At 42.1% G+C, this 24,631-nt stretch overlaps 1 protein-coding gene across 3 annotated transcripts in view; it reads right to left on the bottom strand.

Annotated features, from left to right (window-relative positions):
* The window catches only part of plagl2 (pleiomorphic adenoma gene-like 2), a 34,744-nt gene extending 15,258 nt beyond the window's left edge, over positions 1-19,486 (bottom strand). For 2 of the 3 annotated variants that reach the window (XM_068306862.1, XM_068306879.1), the window contains exon 1: positions 18,831-19,486. The gene's annotated coding sequence lies outside the window, so the exon portion shown is untranslated. Of the gene's footprint in view, positions 1-18,395; positions 18,519-18,830 lie in introns of those variants that run through there. The other variant, XM_068306870.1, reaches the window with a different exon arrangement.
* Between the last annotated feature and the right edge of the window lie 5,145 nt (positions 19,487-24,631).

Raw genomic sequence — 24,631 nt, 5'->3', positions numbered from 1 at the left:
ACACTTCCTCCAACCAAAGCCATGACAAACCCTCACCCATCCCAGTGGTTAGTCCCTGCCACTCTGGGCTGGGATGTGGCCAAAGAAACAGCACTTCTGCCCCGTGTCCTGGCTAAACTTAGCCAAGGCTGCGGTCTGGTTGGGGGAAGGAGGTAGGGCTCATCTAACTGTCGCCAAGGAGCACTTTCACTTTTCTCTCCTTAATTCACTTCAATTTGATATTAAAAGCCATTAAAAAGGGCAAAAGTCCTTCAGTGATCGCTGTTATTACATTCATCCAATGTCTACGTTTGGTACATTTATCCACATCTCTTGTCAAGTTTGGCGAGATTACGAAACCTAATGGGCCTAATGTTCGCAACTTTAACAAAATACGTTGAGAACAAAGTCAGCGTTCTAACTTGTGTTTGGTGTGTTTTTCTTTATTGATTGGATAGTTTGGAGTTCTGTGGGTTTAATAAGCTGACAAATTAAAAGGATTTATGTTATAAAAGAGAGACAAACAAACAGTTTTTCTGTATAACTGTAATGTTTGTAACTTGAATCAGTGATAAATTCAACATTAAGGAGTAGTTACATTTATTTTACATTACATTGAGTTACATTTACAAGTTACTGTACATCTGGCCCCCTGAGGACAGCCATTATGCTGATGTGGTCCTTGATACAAATGAGTTTGACACCCCTGTCCTAGAACTACTAGTTAACCTGCAGCTGGAAATGTCTCTGAACAGCCTCCATACCTGGAAACGTCAGCATTGGTACGTTGTGATTGGTCCAGATTTTACAACTTTAGTTGATGGTTGTCCAGTGAATCAGAGAATATTACCATCAATTATGTAGAGAATAAACTAACTGATAGCATATTTTAAATAAGCGTTAGTATTTTAAACTTAAAAGATAAAAGGCCAGGTGTAGATGTGGGTTGGCCCAGGATGTTGGGTTTACCCACAAGTGTGTGTTGTATAATTACAGTAATACTGGGGGGGGGGGGGCAGGAGGGAGGGGTAGCATGTATACAGTAGAAACACATGGACTTGTTCAACACTCAATAATCAATGTGTTCAGTCTGAGTGTGTGTTTCTACGTCTGGACAGAGTCGCTGATGAGGATGCAGGGGTCAGCAGGGTCGTTGGGGGTGACATGGAGTCCACACTGACACTAGGAATGTGTTTGTTACTGAGACAGCCTGAGACCCCACACACACACACACACACACACACACACACACACACACGATCAAGTCCTTTCTACATGACTACACAGATCTTTAAATAAATGTCACTGATATAAACAGATTGCTGTTACAACTCCCAATCACTATGGTAACCATATAATGGATAAGTAAATGCAGCTCATGTTTGGAAACGGACAGTTTTTGCTGCAATGGTCTCTTTCATTATTTAGTCCCAACACTGTGATAACATCTCCTCAGCTGTCCCTGTTGGGTGAGAACTGTTTCCATCTGCTGCCAGTCATTTAAATCAAGAAACGCTTGTTACTACATCAGACCTTTTTTGTCAAAACTGAAATAAAAGAGTATAAACTGAAAAAAGATTGCTGGATTGATCACTAAATTCCAAGAAATGCCATTTTACTACTATCATATACCGGACCCTGTTGGCTGGGGGTTGTCATAAACAGTTGTTCATGACTTTCACACAGAAAGTCATGAACATGACATGACATGACATGACTATCACACAGAAAGTCATGAACATGACATGACATGACATGACTATCACACAGAAAGAAAATTAAAAGGCTGGTTGATGGTGTTGTCTTGGTTCATGTCTTACACAAATCAACATACTGTATGCTTCCATCACTAAACCTCCTCATTCCACAGGGCAAGACCCTTTGCTACCCGACTTCTACCCACTCTGTAATATTACCCTAACCCTATCCGACTGGTACCGGTATGGTATCCGTTTGGTACCGGTTTGGTACTCTTCTGTTACCCGTCTACCAGAGTCTGGCACCCATTTGGTAAACATGTGGTACCCTTTGGTACCATTTCGTATCCGCCTGGTACCCATTTGGTACCGTTTAATATCCATTTGGTACCAGTTTGGTACTGGTGCCCATTTGGTACCTGTTTGGTACCCATTTGGTACCTGTTTGGTACAGGTTTGGTACTGTTAGTATCTGTTTAGTACCTGTTTGGTACTGTTAGTATCTGTCTGGTACCTGTTTGGTGCCCATTTGGTACCCGTTTGGTACTGTTAGTACCTGTTTGGTACTGTTAGTATCAGTCTGGTACCTGTCTGGTACCGGTTTGGTACTGTTAGTACCTGTTTGGTACCGGTTTGGTACTGTTAGTACCTGTTTGGTACCCGTTTGGTACCCGTTTGGTACTGTTAGTACCTGTTTGGTACCGGTTTGGTATTGTTAGTATCAGTTTGATACCGGTTTGGTCCCGGCTGCACCCGCTGCAATCTTTCTGCAGGGACCGCCGGGGCCGTGTTGTTGTTGATTAGGTGGTCGACAAAACAGATTGTTTTAATACAGTAATCCCCGGCTTTTATATGTGCAAATTACCGTTGGGAGAGAAACGCTGTGTTGGTATTTGTTTGTGGAGCCAGTTAATTGTCTAATAAGTCTCCAGCAAACCTCAACCATCATTAAAGGAAGGATGTGTGTTTCCCAGATGGTTCCAGCCTCTCAAAGAGAACGAAACAAAGACAGAAATACAAGGAGAGATGTGAGCCCACGATGATGGGGTACTATTGTTTGTCTGCCAAAATAACATTAGGCTTTGATGTCGTTTATGTCTGTCAGAGACGTCTACCGGCGCGTCCACACACTGGATGATTTAAAAGTGCTTATTTGGACAGCAGCCTCCCAAACGTGTCGGGAGAAGACGGGGTTCTGAACGAGGACAGGTCGATTTCTGCGTGTTTAAGTTGGCAGGAGAAACAGAAGGAAGAGATCGCATGATTGATATGAGCTCGAAAAGATGGAGGAGAGTCAGAATGAGTCAGAAAAGATGTCAAAACAGGAGGAGTGAAGACACACAGCTTTATGTTACACTAAGAGATGCCGCAGATGATACAGTTAGAAAACATGTTTGTTTTAAAGCTGTTAGCAAATTAAATGTCCTCTGGCACATATAGATGTCAAGTTTTACATGTGAATCACTGAAATATGACATCCCTGCAAGTTAAACACATATTTTCATTTGGCTGTCACCCCAAACTTGTGTTTTAAAGGACGTATTCAAGTCTAAAATGTTCATTTTTCAGTATTTAAAGCAACTGTGAAGTCGGTAATGATAGGGTTAACTTATAATACGGTAAAGGGAGGAATGTCAATTCAAATAAAACTCAACTACAAGAGATAAATGGTTAAAAGGTAGAAGAATTAGACCAGGAATTCTCCAGAAAAGAATCAAGGCAGTAACTGAAAACACCGTCGGCGCGTTGACGACGATCACGTCGACCACGGTCAACGGACACTTCCTTCTTGTTGCTTGTAAGCAGGAAATAAATAAAATACATAAATAAATAAATGTGACTATTACCAAAGAGTTTTCTGTTTGCCTGGCACAGCCACGTCAAAATATTGACACTAAACACATGGGCTGAGCATGTGTGTGTGTGTGTGTGTGTGTGTGTGTGTGTGTGTGTGTGTGTGTGTGTGTGTGTGTGTGTGTGTGTGTGTGTGCAGAGGTGATTCTGGGGAAAGCCCTCCTGGCAGAGAGTCCTGGCTGTGACACAGAGCTCCACAGCAGTCGGAGATGTGGGCAGCGAGCCAATGGGAACCCGGCCAGAACCTCCACCCCTCCGTCTCTGACATGTTTAAAGAGCAGCGCCTTTGTGGACATAACAAACACACACGTCTTTACAACCTCCTCCTCGTTCAAGCACATGCATGCCCATGTCATATTTATTGCATTAAATATGCAACCGGAGAGGGAGGGGGGGTGTTTCTTGTGATAATGATCAGTTACAGCTGAAGGAATCAACCTAACATGACAGAATGATGTCATAACCTACATGTGAGTCCAGCTGTGTTGTGTAAACACCCATGTGTGTCCCACGGTCACGTCTCCAAACGTTTTCAACTGATTACGTCAATTTTTTTTTGCGGAGTGACAGGCTAAGAAGAATGTATTAGCGCAAGGCCGATCCAAGATCCGGATCAGGAGAGTGTGTGCGCGCGCTAAAGGCGTTAGCACACCCAGGCTAAGATTGAGGCTACTCATCGATGTCTAGGCCGCACGCACAAACAGATGGGATCCAAAGATCCCAGCTTTAAAACGATTCCAAACGTATTGTCAAATTGGGATCCTATCAAATAAACTGAGTGGAGTCATTCTATGTTCTGTTGGGTTTTAATTTAATATTTAAAACTCGTGTTTAGAACGTAGGGTGACCGACTCTACCCGAATATCAATGAAACGGATCTTACTACGACGCTGACGTGATTTGCGATGCAGCTAACGGTCCTGGTGACCAAAGCCGTTGGATTAGTGGACGTTAACATGTCACCTGTTTCCATGAAAGCCTGGTGCCGGGCTGACAGAGGTGCTTTAGCTGCTCTGATTGGAACACATGCAGGACGTGGTCTGAGCCGCTCCATCCAGCCGCCGGGACTTTTGTTCCCGCTCCGCTAGCGGCTCTCTCGGATTCAGATGGGGTCAGCAACAAACAATCTCTAAGTCTGGCAACGTCAGCTCGGCTTAAAACAACAGGCTTTTGTTGGAAACCTACAGGTTTCAATGGATCCAACAGCCTTTTCCTAGTTTTTCTGTCTTACCCTGACAGTGTTTTGGGTCTCGTTGGCTGAACGCCACCACTTCCAGCTCCCACTTCCTCTTTCTCCGTTCTCTAAGTGTAATTTTAAAGGATGTTCAGGGGGTATTGTAGGGGAAAGGAGGGAAGTAATAGGTGCATGTGTGTGTATGTGTGTGTGGGTTGGGGGGGGTTAAAGGTAGAGAGTTGTAAAAATAACATTCTTGCATAAACATGGCCTTGAAAAATGGGCAAGTGGGCAGCTTGCATTCCTTGAATTTTTTTGAAACTTGATCAGGTTGTGAGAATCGGAGGCTGCAGGCACCTTGAGACAGACGACAGACATCTGACACGACCAGCAGGAGGAAAGAGAACACAACCAGAACCAGACCGGGACCCTTCTGGATGCTTCTACGCAGAACATGAAACGTGAAGCGTATGAAGACGCGCTTCGCCCCTACGACCTGAAGCCCCTCCTGCACCACGGCGACACGGGGCCAGGCTCCTCTCCGGTGTCGGAGCTCACAGATGAGCCTTTGTTTTGAGGCAGAAGAGGAACCGATTAGAGGAAGGAGCCCGAGGCCGGGGCGGCACGGTCCCCCCCATCAGCCAAAAAGCACTGTTATCGATCTGAGTAAACGGACGAACGTTTGAAATATCGAGAAAAAAAATTTCAAAGGCGGTGGAGTTTAAAAAAGTTTTGGAAAATTTATGATTTGCTTTCCTTTTTTTTTTTTGTCAAAATCTCAATCAGATTTCAACTAAATTCGGTTTTGATGGGCAAAGAGATGTAAGACGCAGCTTTGAAAGCCAGATGCAGAAATAAAATTTGATTTTTTTATTTCACTTAATAAAATCACTTTATAAAAACCTTCTATTTCATTTTATAAAATTTTCCACTAAACCTAAATCAATAGGTTGTCTTGTCTCATTGGATTTCCCATCAAATAGTGGCAGCAAACAGCATCACAGGCAGTTAATGCATGACATAAGACCGGATCTCATTCTTTACAATGTGTTGGCGGATGGATACGACATCAGCTGAGACTGAATTTCATACTTTACGTGTTGGCGGATGGATACAACATCATTGAAACCGGATCTCGTACTTTACGTGTTGGTGGATGGATACAACACCGGTGACACCGGATCTCGTACTTTACGTGTTGGCGGATGGATACAACACCGGTGAGACCGGATCTTGTACTTTACGTGTTGGCAGATGGATATAACATCAGCAGAGACCGGATCTCATTCTTTGCCACATGTTGGTGGATGAATACAACATCAGCTGAGACCGGATCTCGTTCTTTACGTGTTGGCGGATGGATACGAAATCAGGGAGACTGGATCTAGTTCTTTACGTGTTGGAGGATGGATATAACATCAGCAGAGACCGGATCTCGTTCTTTACGCGTTGGCGGATGGATACGACATCAGTGAGACCGGATCTCATTCTTTACCACATGTTGGCGGATGGATACAACATCAGCTGAGACCGGATCTTGTTCTTTACCATGTGTTGGCGGATGGATACAACATCAGCTGAGACCGAATCTGGTTCTTTACGTGTTGGCGGATGGATACGAAATCAGGGAGACCGGATCTCGTACTTTACGTGTTGGCGGATGGATACAACATCAGGGAGACCGGATCTCGTTCCCGTTGGTGGAATAAAGACGTAACTTGTGTGTTCTTGTGACTTTTGTGTTTCTTTTCATTCTTTATCATTGTTTATGTAACTTTTATATAATTAATTATAAACAAAAACAAGTCTGCTTGTCTATTGGTTGATAAAATGTGGGTTTTTTTTTCATAATTTAGGTGATTTGGGGCTTTTTTTACAAGGCTGGAACAGATTAAAATGATTTTAGTTATTATAATGGGTGAATGTTATTTGACTTACAGCTCAGTCACGTAACGGATTCAGCTCGTATCTCCAGGTTCTGGTGTAGAGTGATCAGATGTCACCTGGATGTGTGTCTACACCTGAATGGAGCTCAGGAGTTCTTCATTAACACGTTAACTCCACATGTTCCCCTGAGATAAAAACACTCCGATTTCAACAGATCAACCAGTGATCAATCAGGAAGTCCATCGGGTATCGATAGACTTCTTGGTGGCCATGCTGCCATCTAGCTGAGGATGATGGGAGATCAACAGGCCATCTCCACATCCTCACACAGACACAAAGCAGGTGCGACTGCAGTTTAACCCAAAGTGTTTCAGACATCACATTTCAGGATTGATCTCTACACGGGCACAAACACGGACGCCGCTGGAAGTCACTCCGTCCCACCGGACCAGTGAGGTGAAGAGGATGCCGATGATGTGATCACACAGACACGGCTACACTGGGCCAGGGAGACGGACGGGGGTGGGGTTAGTGTGGGGTGGCGGGGAGCGAGGCGGCATCACGTGACTGGGTCCAGCAGAGAATGTTATAATAGGCCCCCCTCTCGGAGCAGAGAGGCAGAGGCTGGATGTGAACCAAAATCCCTCTACCACACACAGGCTGGCCATTGTTGGCTATTCACTGGACTCCATCTCGGGGCACTTTATCATTCAATTAGGACAGCTTTCACACCGCACACCACAGAAAAGAGGCCTTCAATCAAACTGAAAACTTCACACTGGCCCTGGAGGGGATGCGGAGAGGGGACCCACAGTGGACACCCCACTTTCATTTTTCCAACTTGTTGTTCAGCAAGACTTTGAGCAGAAAGTAGGAGGAACAGAATGATGGAGAGATGAGAGGAGAGAGGGAGGAAGTACCTCAGAGTACCATGACATGTTTGGTACCACGTGTGTGTTGATGAAGCGGGTGGAATGCATTGGAGTGGGTGAGGGGTTTCATGTGGTGAGTGGTTGGGGGGGGGGGGATAAATAAAAAAAAAAGAAGAGTGGGGAGAGACTTCTAAGCTATGAGAAGAGAATGGAAGAGACGAATATAAAGGAAAATAAGGAGAATAATGCAGAAAAGAGGGTTGGTGGAGTGAAGAGGGGGCAATTGGGGGGGCAGGTTCACCACGTGTGGAAGCACACGACATCATTTAGAGAAATTCTCTATTTTTAAAAATCTGGTAAAACTGTCAGTAACACTAAATGAAAATATTTAGTATTGTTATATAGTTGTGATTTATTTCTGACATGCAGGAGACAAAAATATCCACGTAGAGCTGGTTGTTGTGGGGAGGAGCTAACGTTACACTTACTTCAATGTCTATAATTAAAAAAATCTTATTTTTTCCAAACATTTGACAAACCTGTGATACAACATAAAATATGAATAAAAGTAATACAATTTATTTTTAAAAAATTATTTATTAATTTATTAAATTTAGAAACACCGACAACCCCCCCCACTCCAACTGTGAGCAAAATGATAAGACCATCACTGAATTCCAAACGTAGGGAATACAGAACTACAGAAACAGAACCAGTTTGGGGCGCCGGACCTTTTAGGGTCCCGACATTCATTGTCGTCTGTCCAAAATCTGAACCGCAAAGGAAAAGAAAAGTAAAAAATAATTTTGTAACAGAGTGAAGAGATCAGCTGAGCAGAACCAACAGGGGCCGGACAGCTACTGAAGATGCTAGGCTCCTGACATATGCTATGCTACATGCTACAGGTCACAACATGCATGACAGAACAGACGATAGATGAGAGTGTCTTCCAAACTCACAAACAGACTAGTCCGCCATTGATCCGTTCTGGACTGGGTGCTGCTAATAATTTGAAACAGAGTCTGTTATGTATGTCCAGAAAGTTTTAAAGGTTGTACTGAAGCTGGAAACTAACTAATACCTAATAACTAATAACAACTAATGAAAGGACAGAGAAAAGAAATCGATCATCTACATGAACAAATCCATGACAACAGCGTTGTCTTGAGTGTGGTTTGTTCCTCCTTCCAGGGGAAGTTGGACATTTTTAAACGGGATCTGCGAGAGGACTGGACACACATCAACCAGACCAATCAAAGGGGAACACCACTCCACTCATGACGGCGTCCTGCGACCAGTTTAACACGCAGCGGTGTTTGATGTTGAATATTGGAAGTGGAGACAAAAATCAATTATGTTAATGAGGTACAACACTGAATATAGATTTATAGAATATTCTCTTTGGGTGGAGTAAACGTCTAAATGAGGGTTAGACGTTTAAATTATGCTTTAGAAGCGCTCCACATCTTTAGGAAACTTGCTTGGTCTAATTTCTGGAAAAGGTTCTGACCATGGATTGGATTTCTATGACTAGGATTTTACAAGGATGCAAAAGAACTCTGAATGCCCAGCGACATCCAGCCAAGAGGAAAAGGACTTCAGGTTAGCTTCAGGTTAACTTCAGGTTACCATCAGGTTAACTTCAGGTTAACTTCAGGTTACCATCAGGTTAACTTCAGGTTAACTTTGGGTTAACTTCAGGTTACCATCAGGTTAACTTCAGGTTAACTTCGGGTTACCGTCAGGTTAATGTCAGGTTAACTTCAGGTTAACTTCAGGTTAACTTCGGATTACCGTCAGGTTAATGTCAGGTTAACGTCAGGTTACCTTCGGGTTAACTTCAGGTTACCATCAGGTTAGCTTTGGGTTAGCTTCACTTTACCATCAGGTTAACTTCAGGTTACAGTCAGGTTAACTTCAGGTTAAAATCAGGTTTAACTTCAGGTTACCTTTAGGTTAACTTCAGCTTAACTTCAGGTTACCTTCGGGTTACCTTTAGGTTAACTTCAGCTTAACTTCAGGTTACCTTCACTGGGCTTGCGCTAGCCATTCACTACTTTGCCATAGGCGAACTAAATTCCAGATTGGCTACAAGGTTTTAGACTGTGTAGCCACAGTGGCGTTCTTATTTTTATGGAAAAAAGGCTAAAACTTACAGCTTTTTCGCTCGCTAGCGGCGCTCGCTATTTCCGCTAGGCTATTTCCGCTAGCAAACGGCGCTAGCACCGCTACTTCCGCATGTTGACGGAATTTAGCCGAAGTGACCCGAACGCTCCCGATCATTAAATAAGCACTCGGGTCATGACCTCCTCTCGTCCAATGAAAAACAAAATATTGTTTTTTTACAAACTGAACCCGCGAATTGGTGTATGACAAGGAGAGGACGATCAATCAAAAGAATCCAGTGTTTTCTAGTAGAGTTTGTGTTAAAGTCCTCATTAACAAACAAATGGTGAATGCTGAGAGGGGGGAGGAGCGGTTACAGACCGATCAGAAGGTCAATGAAAGATATGATCAATACTTGTTTGTAGTCTTAGACTTTTGTTCCCTATGACCGACAGGAATAACCAGCGATGCATGTAAATGTGTATTCACCTCGCTTGATGTTTTTCATGCCTTTTTCAATTGAAATGAAAAATCATGTTATTGAATTAAAGAAAATAAACTAAACTATAGCATACCAATGGTGTTGGTGGTGGTCAAAGTTAAAATGTCTTCTAGTCTAAGTAAAACTTAGAAGTAAACATTGAGTAATATTTTGTATGACTGTATCTTCACATAGTGAATGGAAGTTTTCAATTGTTGAATCTCACATTCATACCTGCATAAAGTAGGACAGAAATAAAGATAGTTCAGCTTGAACTGCTGACTTTAGTGTATTTTTGTAGGTAAACTGAACAGGAGATTTTGCCCTCAGAATGCAGGAAAACAACCCCATTTTCTAAAAAATTTCCCGGGGGAGGCCCTCCGGACCTCCCCACGCCCCCTTCAGGTTACCTTCAAGTTAAAATCAGGTTAACTTCATGTTATCTTGAGGTTAACTTCAGGTTATCTTCAGGTTAACTTCAGGTTACCTTTAGGTTAACTTCAGCTTGACTTCAGGTTATCTTCAGGTTAACTTCAGCTTAACTTCAGGTTACCTTTAGGTTAACTTCAGCTTAACTTCAGGTTACCTTTAGGTTAACTTCAGCTTAACTTCAGTTTAACTTCAGGTTAAAATCAGGTTAACTTCAGGTTAACTCCAGGTTACCCTCACACCATAAAAGCGACAGCTGAAGTCAAAAGCGCTTCAATCCTCCTAATGCACAAGAGGAGGTCACTGCACACCACAACTACCATCATGATTGACGCGGCGGCTACGTTTGGTTGAGCTACAATATCAGTTTTGTGATGTATGTTCTTGAAGAGATGAGTCACTTTAAAAAAAAAAAAGTGTCCACTGTAAATGCAAATTTACAGTGAATTACAAATATTAAAAAGCGCAAGTACTGGTTATGGTTATCCAAGGCTTAGTGAAGCTACAATATATCATTTGTAAGGTTTGTTACAAAACGCACTTAAAACAGGATCTTCCCTCCACAGACTATCAAAGTTTGCCCACTGACACCAAAATGAATAATCTACCATTTGAATGATGGGTTTATTTTAATAAGACTCAAAATACAAATAACAAAACAAAAAAAGCAGATACCAAACAATCTTAAATTACTTTTCTTTCGATGGCTGCCAGACTCCGCTGTTCAGCGCCTCTAATTTCACTTAAATGATAGCCAACAAGCACCACCCCCATCAGTTTGGTTAGATTTATCTTAATTCATTCATTACTTTGAGCTGGATGTTCAGTCATAGTCATTTAATAACTGGTATATCAAATTTACTTTCACCAGTTATCCTGTTTTTGTGATGTCAAATTCAGTTTCTGGCCAGAATCCTGTCATTAATTAGTAATTGTCTTTTTCCTCTTACAAATTATAATCAGTATTATTTCGCATAATGAAAATCCTCCGACTCAATGACAACCACAGGTAATAAGAAGTTTTGTCCAAATAAACTCAGAAAAGATTTCTCGATCTTCCAATCAAGTGTACCGTGATTGATCTCCGATCAGATTGTCTCCTACAATCATCATCATCATCATCTGGTTGAACTCTTCTTCCAGCCACCAGCATCTCGGACATGCTCTTCGTCATTAACTCCTCTTCAGAACACGGTCAATCCTAGTTGAGATTAACTCGTAATCTACCATTGCTAATGACATTCTCCTAATCTATGTGGAGATCTTTTAGATTAGTCCTGGAAAATGAGAACCTTGTCTTGTTTTGTGCGCAGAGAGAGCAGAGTTCTTGAACATTCCACCGTTTGCCCTACAACGATGCTACCATAGCAAAGGGGGGAGTGTCGGTGAGCGATCTGGTGAGGAGAGGGATTGTTAGCAGGGTGTGGGGGTTATTAGATCCCTTCAGAGGAAGGAAGAGGGAATGTGTCACCGGACAGTGTGGCTGCGTTCTGCTTTCTCCCGTCTCCCTGGCTTCCGAGTGCGAGCGAGCAGCGGCGGCGGCACGAACATCTGTCGGTGCTTCTGCTGCCGTGAGAGACTGTGACTCACACTTAAGACTCTCTCCACACGGATCACATTTCCATCCCGTTGGCTGACTCACACATTGGCATCTCCCAAGAAAGATCAGGTCCATCGCTGTCACGGCGAACGCACGCGTAAATCTGAGCGCTGAGTCACGTTGACTGTCAGCGACTCTTCGGCATGCGTCAAGTCGTTTCTCTGCACGAGAACGCCAGAGGGTCTAGAACCCATGCACTCCTGCAGCCAGCGCGGCTCCGATCGCAGCGAGCAGCATCAACAGGAAAAACAGTCATGGTTGCGTCTGGTTTGTCCGATTAGTCACTCGTTTAAACGATCCAGATTGTCCTGTTTAAAGTATGACAAGATTATAAAAAGGGAATCCAATTCTTGTTTTATATTGATATCACCAAAAATCTATGTTTATTTATCGTTCAAATTCACACGTAGGAAAGGTTCCAACAATATATAACACATACTCTCTACTTAAGAGCACATCCAACTGGTTAAACCATAAAATTTGGACAGAAACTACCAGATGGGAACATGTAGAAATCACTTTAAATATTTAGAGATGTGTTTTAGGTGTAAGGAAATTAAAACTTCTTCTTTTTTTACGTTACAGAAAATGTCGTATTTTTTTCGTACATGGAGAATACAGTTCGTTCATTTATGTTTTTAGTTGACAACAAAATATTGTCACATATTTACCAGTAAATTACTCTGTATTTACAGTAGTTTGTGTTTTTTTTTTTTTAATCAACAGGATTTATCCTGTTTTCAGTTTTATTCAAGAATGAATTTATCTATGAATACGATTACAAGTAGGGCAATGGACTTGTAATTATAATTATAATTAATTAAAATATAATGTTATTAGTAGTTTAGAAAACAGCAATGAAAACGAGTATGGTTATTTGTGCTGATATGGATATAATCATAAACTCTATGACAACAGAATAATAGACTGACATAAAATAAACCCCAAAAATTTCCAGCAAAAGTTTTGAGGCTATGTAGAGAAATGATGCCCCTATGGGGCAGGCTAGTCATGTACTGTACGTACACACCTACCCCTAACCCCTACCTTAACCCTAACTCTACACCTCACCCCAATCCCCAACCCCTACTCCTGACCCTAACCCTGACCCTACCCCTAAGTCTTAACGACACGTTGAACATCAGGTCGTATTTTTTCGGACTCATTTTCATATTTCAGTTTCACCGTCTTGCGATCGATCTGGTTACAGTTCATCTTACGTCACATGCTTAGAATAATTAACATTCTCATGTGTTTCTTCACCCGGGCTGCACTGCAGTTTTACAACATGTCACTGTATGTAACTTTACACCGGCAGACTTCATTTCAAAAAATTATCCTAGCTCTCTTTGGACATTCTGAATTCATTAGGAACATTTAAACTAAGCACAACAATCCCACCATGGCGTAATAGAACATGTTATTACCATACACAGCAATCAAAAGTTAAGAGATTAAACGTAAAACCTAAATTCATGTGCAAATCGACTCACAACTGGACAAACCCACACTTTGAAGCTGCGGTGAGCGCTCTAGATCAGAATGAACAAATGTATGGAAAGACAGACTTCTACCGACTGCTTGGGGGGAGGGGGGGCGCGGCGGCTACGGTCAGCAGGTCGGGGTCAACACTGTTAACATACAGGAAAGCTCCAAAACAGACGTGAACGAACGCTCAAACATCAAAACGCTGCAGAATATTACATATTTATGAACCCGGGTGTCTCTTCCTCTCAAAGTCATTTGTGTTTCCTGGTTGTGTTTACTCCCAGCAGTCCCTCCATGACTTCATCTGCAGTGGATGATCTCTGGAGCCAACAGACCTTCCTCTATTCCCCAGCCAGTCAGTGAGTAGGTTAAGTACAAGTCTATGAGTGTCTGAGAGACAACCCCCTAAACCAATGCTGTGTTTACTGCAGCGAGAGAAAAGCCTATTAATAAATCTGTTGCAGACAGCCTGGCGGAAGTGGCCCGGGGGGCTGTAAACTCGCTCGGGGAGAGAGGGGATGAGGGGCAAAACAGAGACGGACGGATGAAAAGTGTGAGAAAAGGTAGAGAAAAGGACGGAGATAAGAAAAAAAGAGAAGGCAAAGGAATTAAGATACATGGAAATGAGAAAGGAAGGAGGAGGGAGGAAGGCCAAGTGGTGTAAACCGTGGGCACTGGCTGATGGACGGATCGAGGTTCTGGAAAGCCGCAGCTGCCCCGCTTTTCCTAGAAAAAGGTCCACAAGGAAAAGTGGCAGTATGCGGTCCAAGCATCTAGCATCCTCTTACTATTTCTGACCTGGGCGAGCGCCGCTCCTTCCACTCCCGTCTGAGAACCGACGCTTCAAAATGAAAACATAAAACGGTTCTTTTTCATTTTAATTAGCTCTGTAAAAATGTGTGTGTCTGTGTGTGTGTGTGTGTGTGTGCGCTTGTGTGTGTCTGCGTGCTACACATTCATGAGTCTGTTTCCAATCAGGCTATCACACAGCCCAGCACCGTCCGTCCTTCAGCGCCGGCTGCCAGTGGACTCTAGTTAATATATATTGAGCTGTATTTGTTATAATGAAGCTCAAGACTGATGTTGTGTGAAAACACACACCAAAAAAAGGTGTTACCTTTCATTTCTGGAGAACCTGCAAAAAGTTCTATGCAACATTTGTGCAACACGGATGCAACTCCGGGTAGAAAGGAAACTTCATTTTAGAAAATAGACATTAACTAAAAAAAAAAAAGGGGGGGGGTACTATTAGCATTAAACGCGTCGCTGATCGTCCATCAGTTACGTCTGAAGACGAAGTCTGACTTAAAACCGACTTAGTCCAGCCAAATCCAAAGCGTCTATCATTTAGCCAATGGCCACACCATTCCACAGAGGACACAACTGTCCATCCTCTGGTGCAGAGGTTCTTAACCTGGGTTCCATCGAGTCGGCGTTTCTGCAATGTCAAGTTGAGCAACTCTGGCAAAAATAAAGGAACACTTCCTCAAGCTGCGTGGAAAACAACAGAAACAGACTTTGCGGTGAAAATGACATCAGAGTGACACTTGTCAAGGTGAAGCCACGCATACCTGAACTGGTCTCTCAAGAACAACAGCAGAAGTCACACTGATTTGCAGGCAGGTCATTTCACGTGAGTTCATGCACTGTCTTGGTTTTGTTCTTTGAAAAAGGTGACATTAATGCACAATTCATTAAATACACCAATAAAACTTATACTTATGACTTAAATTTGAAATTTAAAAAAAAAATTTTTAACGAAACTGGCAGGGTTCGGTACCTCCAACAAGGTTAAGAACCCCTGCTCTAGTGAGTCCTCTGCAGTGTTGCAGGAGTCTTTACTACTGGACGTAGAGACATAGAGAGGTCAGTACGACTCAGTAACCACTATCACACACCTTCATCTATTTAAAGGTGGGTAGAACTACCTGAAGCTAACCTTCATAAGCTGCTAGACTGAGGATCGCTGCTGCTAAACTCTCCCAGAAACCCAACGGGTGACCAAAGTGTGACAAAACTCCACACTATCAAGGACTGGTTTACAGCCATGGACTGGAGCGTCCCATCTGTCCTCGCTCCTCAGAGGACGTCCACATAAAGAGTAACGCTGGAGCGGCGCGACGTCTTCCGAGGACAGGGTACATTACATTATATCTTTAACTAGTTATGATTCTATTTCAACTGTACCACACCACTTTAAAAAGGAAAACGCACAAATCTGGAATCTGAACTTGACATCCCTGAACTTTCAGACGTCTGCAGGTGAACCGTGTGTGTCCGTAAAAGACAACCTGCTTTTTTTTTTTCTTTTCTCCCGCTGTTCAGAGAAAATAATAAATAGTACAATCTAACTGCAGGCCTTGAGTGAAAAACATCCATTCTAGCATGAACCCGGTGTCCCCTTGTTCCCTCACCCGTTTCTTCTCCACCCCCACCCACCCCTTCCCATCCCTGCCTCTAGAAGGTGAAGAAGTACAAAGAAAGGGATCAGAGCTTTTCCGATTCTTCCCTGGTTATTAACTACCGTTTGTCCCCTCACAGGGCTGTCCCCCCCATTAACCCAACTGATGCTCTTTTCTCATGGAAATCAGCCTGTTGTTGCTGCCGCCACCGCCGACTCTGCCGCCACTAGCACCAGCGCCGCTGCTGCCCCACAGAGGTGCAAGGAATTGTGGGGGGGGAGTGGGGGGTTTCCAGTGGAGAAGACCTCCCTTCAGGCTCAAAAACAGCCCCCCCCCCCCCCCCTCTTCTCTGAAGCACACAAGCTCACACCGTGAGTTCACACACACGTGAACGCGCACATCTACCATCTCACAAACAGGCATGTGTGCAAGCTCTCACAGGCAAACACATTCAGGCAATCACAAAGGCAAACATGAAACGTGCTGCCCCCCGAACGACCACAGGGGCAGGCGAGCAGCTAGCGCGCGGCAACGCATGGAGGCTAACGGCGAGGGTCTGGATCAGCGGACCCAAGAGTTTGGAAAGAAACAACGGCTTCCAGGAGCGCCAAAAAGATATTTAGAACTCTTCACGATTCTAAAAACTTTGTTTTCGTGAGCTGTTTGATTCTTGCTTCCACTTTTTTGTTCAGAAGTAACCATTTTATCATCAGCTCCCCCCTGTGATCCTCTGAAGATTTCCAACCATTAATCCTGATTTCCCAACACAATGAGCATCTAGACACCCGAGACCAGATGTTCTGTGAACGACGCGAAGAACCCGCGGAGTGGAACGGTCGCAAACAACTCTACTGAGAGAGAGAGAGAGAGCAAACATCAACACATGGGTCTCAACTTGCAGCAACAAAAGCTTTGTCTCGTGACAAACTCACTTCCATTTCCTTATTGTGTAGCCGGGGGCCTTGACGGAACGCTCGTCTCAGACCTGCTGGAGGAAGAGCACCTAAACGCGCTTCATCAGACCCCGACTCCAACTTCAGCCAAAATAATTCAACCTCTACTGAGCATCAGTCGTACAAAATGTAAAAATATTTAATCATCTCCTGCAACAGTTGAACGAATCAGGGTTATAGATGTAAAGTCTTCTTTTTTTTTTTACACTATTTTTGATTCATACTTTTGATGGGAAGAGAGTTCTCAAAGCTCAACATCTGTTCCAGTGTGATTTTTCAATTAGAATTTTTTTTTTTATATAACGAACATTTAATTTGAAATAATACACTTATTTGATCCCTTTTCGTTCACACGCATAGCTTCACATATTACAGATATTATAAAGTAATATTACACATATTACACATATTACAGATATTATAAAGTAATCCACTTACTTTTTGACATCTTCTACTTTTAGTCTGTCGAGACTTTTGAAATCCATTTCATTCAACAACACAATTTGTCTGTGAACGAATACTTTTTGGATGCCGTGATGCATTCGAGGACAGTCAGAAAAAGAGTTGGAGTGAAGTCAATATTTAGGTTGAAGGAGAAACCATGGCAACAATAAACGTCTTCATTTACTGTATATTTTTTACGTATACACCTTTCACATGCTAATCAATTAAAAGATGCCAGTTTCCTACTACAAACACATGGAAACAACAACAACAACAACAACAACAGGGCTTTTGAGATTCAGAGCTGGAGTAATAATAATTAAAATAATTATAACAATAATAATAATAATAACAATAATGATAATAATAATATTAATAACAATAATAATGATAATAATAATGATAATGATGATAATAATAATAATAATAATAATAATAATAATAATAATAATAATAATAATAAAGTGCACACACACTCCTTCCGGTCATTCCCGCATCATTTCCCGCGGACTGTTTGTTTTCGCGGGTGCAGAAAACTTTTTTTTTTTTTTAATTTCCTCCATCAGAACTGTTTTTCTTCCAAACTCCTGATCGACAATCGAGTCACTGATCAATAACAAGTGCACAAACCGAACCCCCACATTCTGACCCCAACCCACCCCCCACCCCCCCGGTGGGGTTGTTATTTACCCGCTTCCAAGGAAAAGCACACGCTCTCTTCCACGCACACGCACACACACATGCGCAAAAACTTCCGACCAGCGACAAACATGACAACCTAATGGAGGTGTGGGGTGGGGGGTTCTGCAGGGAGGGGGGGGGAAGCATACAATCAGACGGCAACAATGGCTCCAAGGTTTGCGTGGACCGCTGGACATCAGAGACCGAGCTCCGCTTTTCCACGCAGTGTGACGCACAAACAGGAAACTTTCGGAGCCCCTCGTCCTCCACGTTCCCTCCTCTCCCCCCCCCTCCCTCTCTCTCCACGCCAAACTTGATCAATACAAGGAGATCGCTTCAAAAACTCACCGGATTGCCGAAAACTTGCAAAGGACATCAAAACGTCAAAGGCGAGGGCCGCGGGACAAAGTGCGCCGCGCTTCGCGACACCGCGGATCCGCTTTTTTTTTGCAACATGTTTGTCGAGCGAAGCGCCTGGCGTGGGCAGAGTGGGCGATCGCGTAAATTACAATTAAATCCCCCACCCCCCCTCCCCTCCCCTCCCCCCCCCCACCGCCGTGAAAATATGACAAACACACGGAAAGTCCGGATCGCGCGATTCAAACGACGCGTTCATAACAATTCAAAGTGTCGCGTAAAAGTCAGGCGTGAGTGGATCCACGGCGCGTAAAAGTTTCAGAAAGACATCCACGCACACACATCAAGGAGTGCAGCCACGTTATGAGGTCTTGGTGAGAGAAAAAAAACAAAACAAACACACACAAAAAAAAGAAGTTTACCCACCAAAAAGTTTCCAGCACCGCATTAGTCAACCTCACATGGAGTCCCGGTGAGCTTCCATCCCGCACCGGAGCGCCAACCGCCTCGGGAGAGGCCACGCCACGCTCCCCGCCGCTTTTCTCCACGCGATTGCTCCTTCACTTATTTTCCCAGATTTTTATTTTATTTTTATTTTTTTTTTGGAATAATTTTTCTATATTCGGGGCCTGAGTGTGTGTCTGGCTCCCCTCAGGCTGCAGTGGAGTTATGGGGCGGTAAGCATTGTGGGAGTGTGACGTCAGGCCACTTTCACAAACTTTTTTTTTTTTTTTTTTTTTTTTTTTTACGCAGGGACAGTTTGCTGGTGTTGAAGCCAGTAACCCCCCCCAACACACACACACACACACACACTTCCACCACCACCACACGCACACACACACACCCGTCACAGGCAACGTGCTCGGTTCATACACCTGCAGCTTCACATTCTGCTTAGAAAATTCACGAATATTGGAGATTAATTGATATTTTATTACATTCGATTATTGCCTGTAATAACAGATAAATAGAGCTTTGCCTACGGAAACATTCCTACTTTAAAAACACATTTTCAGGCGCGTTATAGCCGTTAAATGTTATTTAATATTAATTAATTATTTTTTTTATATGTGAAAAAACACCAGTTTCTACTTTGTCAATTTTTTTCTCCCTGGAACCCCCCCAAAAAAACTTTTTTTTAAGTCTTAATTGTCAGTTGTGATTATTATTATTATTATTATTATTATTATTATTATTATTATTATTATTATTATTATCATTATTATTATCATTATCATTATTATTATTATTATTATTATTATTATTATTATTATTATCATTATCATTATTATTATTATTATTATTATCATTATTATTATTATTATTATTATTATTATTATTATTATTAGCTTGTGAAAGTCGTTTTAAAGAAAATTGTACAAAATAAAAATGAAATTGTCCCAGATATCACCTCGATTTTAAAAGTTTCAAGAAGGGAAATAAAACCTGTTATGTACATAAAATTTAAAAAGAATCTTCTTTTCTTTAATTAAACAACTCGTTTTGTGTCAATACAGATTAATAAGCGAAACTTTTTTTAAACGGTGTGTGCGTGTGGAGGGGGGGGTAAAAACAAAATAATACATCACAATTATTTAAAAACTCATAAATCCCCTTCAATCGTAATGTCTATACTTGAATATTTTTATTACGTTGAGGAAGAAAAGTTCTCAGTCCCCCCCCCCCCACCCCCCATCCCCTTTGCGGGAACGTGGACGGTCATCTCGGCTCCCCACGTGGTCCACCCGACCGGTGGTGGTCCCGTTTCTCCCACCTTGTGTGTGTATGGGGAGGGGGGGGTGTGAGGGAGGGGGTGGAAGAATTACTTCCAGGGCACATCAGCTCGTTTCCTCATCACCCGAACCCCCCACCACCTCTTTCCAGCCCACCAAGCCCACGGGGTGAATGTGTTTGTGTAGAGAGTGAATATGGGGGGTGGGGGAGCAAGAGTCTTCAGTCATGCTGCATTCACGGGTTGCCCGTCTGCTTAAGTTTTACTATAGTTGCCTATTCTGGACGTGACATTTCCGACTGATTATTGAAGCATTGAACGCAGCAGGATGGTGCCGGCTAACAGACATGTCTCCGTTGGTTCTACAAACGATCGTAACCTGACGTCGTGTTCATTTATTCCGTTGCTCTGATCTAGTTTGGTGTCGTTTAGCGAATCTAGTTAAATATGTTAACCCTGGATGCTGCTAAAGTGACAGCGAACACATCATGGCGAACATTTTTACTTGTGTTCGCCCTCATTCTGATCGATAATCGATCGGTTTGATGAAACGCTCACATGTCCGACGGTTCTTGAAGGCATCAGTGGCCTTTCGGCTGTGTTCAATACGGAGCGAGTGGCTCAGAAAACACCAGTTGTTTGGGAGGGGAACGGCTCCAAAGTGACAAAAGAGTTGGTGCTGGGAGGGTGGAGGGGGGGGCAGTTCGGGGCAATAATCATTTTCACAGGAGTCGGGTGGGAAAAGACCCTCGGAGGAGAGAGACCGGGATCCGTCCACCCAGCATTAACATCCTGTGGTTGGTCTTAATCCGATGAGAGGCCTGTTTAGAACAACCGGCTGTAACTTTTATTTAATACACACAACACGTGGAAATGTTAAACCTCATAAAAAACAGAACATGTCTTTAGATTTAGCTTTAAAAGACTAGAATTTTTTTTAAATTTTTTTAAAATTTTTTTACACAGCCAGAATGAAAAATGAGAATAATTGATTTGTGAACTGAGAAGGAGGGAAAAGTTTTTGTTGGCTTGCAAATGTTTCCTATTAAAATGTCATGAAAATAATGTCAGAGAAATTATAGAGATATTTTAATAATCCCTTGGGAAAACCTCCTCAGGGAAATGAGGAAATTCAATTTTCAAATGAAATTTAAGGTTATATTTTAGTTTAACATTTACACCTTAAAATGAAAACTCAAAGGCTAATTGTTAAGATTGTGTATCATTTATTATTAAGACAATTAAAGAACTGCTAAAAATAAAATATTTAATTGGGAAAAAGTTGAGATTACCTCCAAATAAAATGTAAAAAATATATATAATCAAGAAATAATCCTTCATGACACGTTTATTAAATTATATCTATATTGAGACTTTATTTATTACATAAATTCAATAAAAAAAACTGAATTATGTGTAATTATATTGCATTTATTTAGAAATTATGGTTGATCTTTTACATACGTATTACGTACAGTTATTACAGTAGTCTTTACTTATTTAATCTTTGATAATTAATTACATGTAAACTCTGATCTCGGTATATTTTTAAAGTGTCTGAAAAACTCAGGACAGTTTATTTTTAATTATTTGATTCATAAAAATCAGAGGAATTCACAGCAGAGAGATGAGGGCAGGCAGATAGTGGATTAGATTAAATTTTTACATTAAATTCTTCAACAAATGGAGTCAAAATGAAGTTCCTGTGTGTATGAAGCATCGTCTGGTCCGTTCAGGCTGACAAACACAAAGGATCTGAGTTCTGGTGTCAGCTGTGACTCGGTCAGTTCAGTGTGAATTCAGAGAAATTTCAATGGAGAATTGAATGTTACCTGGTCAGGATTTCATTTTCACCAAAATACGCAGCAGTCTCTTCGTTGGTTGTGTGGAGTGATGGGAAATGTGTGTTTTTGTTTGAAACAGATGAGCAGTGATGGTCAGAAACATGCGGGTCAGAAGGGATGAAGGAATCATCGGTCCTATCCGGTCGCCGTGACGCTGGTTTCAGCCAGAATGTTTTTAATGTGAAACCAAAAGGATCTGTTTCAGTGACTAAATGTTTCAGTGACTAAATGTCTCCTCTTTGCTTTGTGGAAGAAAAACTTCAGAAGCATTGATTGACATACATTTTAGTGGTTTATAGGGGCTGGGGAGGTGAATTTGAGGTGAAAATGTCTTCATATTGATAAAGACTAGATTTCTAAATATTTGCCAGCGCAGAATGATTTGCAGTGAAGCACGATTGCATGTTGCATGTTGATCACAATCAAACAGTTTTTACGCAAACGTGAACACAACATGTGAGTACCTGCTGGAATGATGCTGAACCTTCTGGAGCACATGATGTAACGCTGAGTGTGTGTGGGTGGCTCAGAGCGAAGGTTCTGCACGGTGGCGTATCGGGACACCAGCTGGGGTCTGCAGTGGGGTGATAAGGTCCAAGGGCGGGACGTGGAGTCCAGTCCAGGTCCGCAGCCCCGTCATGAGGGCGCACCACTATCAGAGATCAGAGACGAACAGGAATAGAAGAGTCTGTACCTCTAATCTGTGTAGGGAATGCTGCTGCCAGCGTATGATCTGAGAAGAGAATAAAGGTCTCTATTTTTGGATAAATAAATCAAGTTGACTCTTGTTCTCTAATGTGGAACTCATGAATACACTGAAAATGATTCTTTCATATGAGTTTCACTGAGCTACTAGCATTTAGAACACACTGCCCTACATCAAGAACTGCAGGGTCAGTCATTATTATTATTACAAATATTAGTACTACTATTATTATTGTTATTATTGTTATTATTGTCATTATTATTATTATTATTATTATTATTATTATTATTATTATTATTATTATTATTATTATCATTATTATCATTATTATCATTATTATCATTATTATTATTATTATTATTATTATTATTATTATTATTATTATTATTATTATTACTATTACTATTATTATTATTATAAAAGGAGAAGAAGCAACATGATTTGATAAGAATGTTCAGTTTTATTCATACCTTCAATAACAAGATCTTCAGCAAGGACTCTAATCTACAGTAGATTGTAATGCACTGATGGACACTAAACCAAAGTCCATCTGATGTTCCTGTTCTAATGTTCTACTCCTTTCTAAAAGTAAATAACACTGTGGAACAACTTCAGTCATACATTAGAACGTACCGAGGCACTGAATCCTCTGTTACTAGAATAATCAATGACCTCAGACCAAACACAAGGAAGATCAGGTGTCAGTTGTGTTTCCCTTAAAGCTCAGGGGAATGTTGGTTGGGCTTTTTGACACTAAACTGGTTCAGGTCCCAAATAAGCAATAGAACACACTACCTATAGATACCAGCTATAGAACACACTACCTATAGATACCAGCTATAGAACACTACCTATAGATATCACCTATAGAACACACTACCTATAGATATTAGCTATAGAACACACTACCTATAGATACCAGCTATAGAACACACTACCTATAAATATTAGCTATAGGACACACTACCTATAGCTACCAGCTATAGACCACACTTCTTCTTTTCCTTTCGGCTTTTCCCTTCAGGGGTCGCCACAGCGAATCAATTTCCTCCATCTAGCCCTGTCCTTTGAATCCTCTTCTCTCACACCAACTACCTTCATGTCTTCCCTCATTACATCCATAAACCTCCTCTTTGGTCTTCCTCCAGACCTCCTGCCTGGCAGTTCAAAACTCAGCATCCTTCTACCAATATATTCACTATCTCTCCTCTGGACATGTCCAAACCATCTCAGTCTGGCCTCTCTGACTTTATCTCCAAGACCTCTAACATGTGCTGTCCCTCTGATGTACTCATTCCTGATCCTATCCTTCCTGGTCACTCCCAGAGAGAACCTCAGCATCTTCATCTCTGCTACCTCCAGCTCTGTCTCCTGTCTTTTCCTCAGTGACACTGTCTCTAGACCAAACAACATCGCTGGTCTCACCACAGTTTTGTACACCTTTCCTTTCATTTTAGCTGAAACTCTTCTATCACACATCACACCTGACACTTTCCTCCACCAGTTCCATCCTGCCTGGACACGCTTCTTCACCTCTTTTCCACACTCTCCATTGCTCTGGACTGTTGAGCCTAAGTACTTAAAATCCTCCACCTTCTTGATCTCTTCTCCCTCTAACCTCACTCTTCCACTTGGGTCCCTCTCATTCACACACATGTACTCTGTCTTACTGCGGCTAACCTTCATTCCTCTCCTTTCCAGGACAAACCTCCACCTCTCTAGCTTCTCCTCCACCCGTTCCCTGCTCTCACTACTGATCACAATGTCATCTGCAAACATCATAGTCCATGGAGATTCCTGTCTAACCTCGTCTGTCAGCCTGTCCATCACCATAGCGAACAAGAAGGGGCTCAGAGCTGATCCCTGATGCAGTCCCACCTCCACCTTGAACTCCTCTGTCACACCTATAGATATTAGCTATAGGACACACACCAACTATAGAACA

This window comes from Antennarius striatus, chromosome 2 (genome assembly GCF_040054535.1).
Source record: "Antennarius striatus isolate MH-2024 chromosome 2, ASM4005453v1, whole genome shotgun sequence".
Taxonomy (NCBI): Eukaryota; Metazoa; Chordata; class Actinopteri; order Lophiiformes; family Antennariidae; genus Antennarius; species Antennarius striatus.
This window is presented reverse-complemented; position numbering and strand designations above follow the sequence as displayed.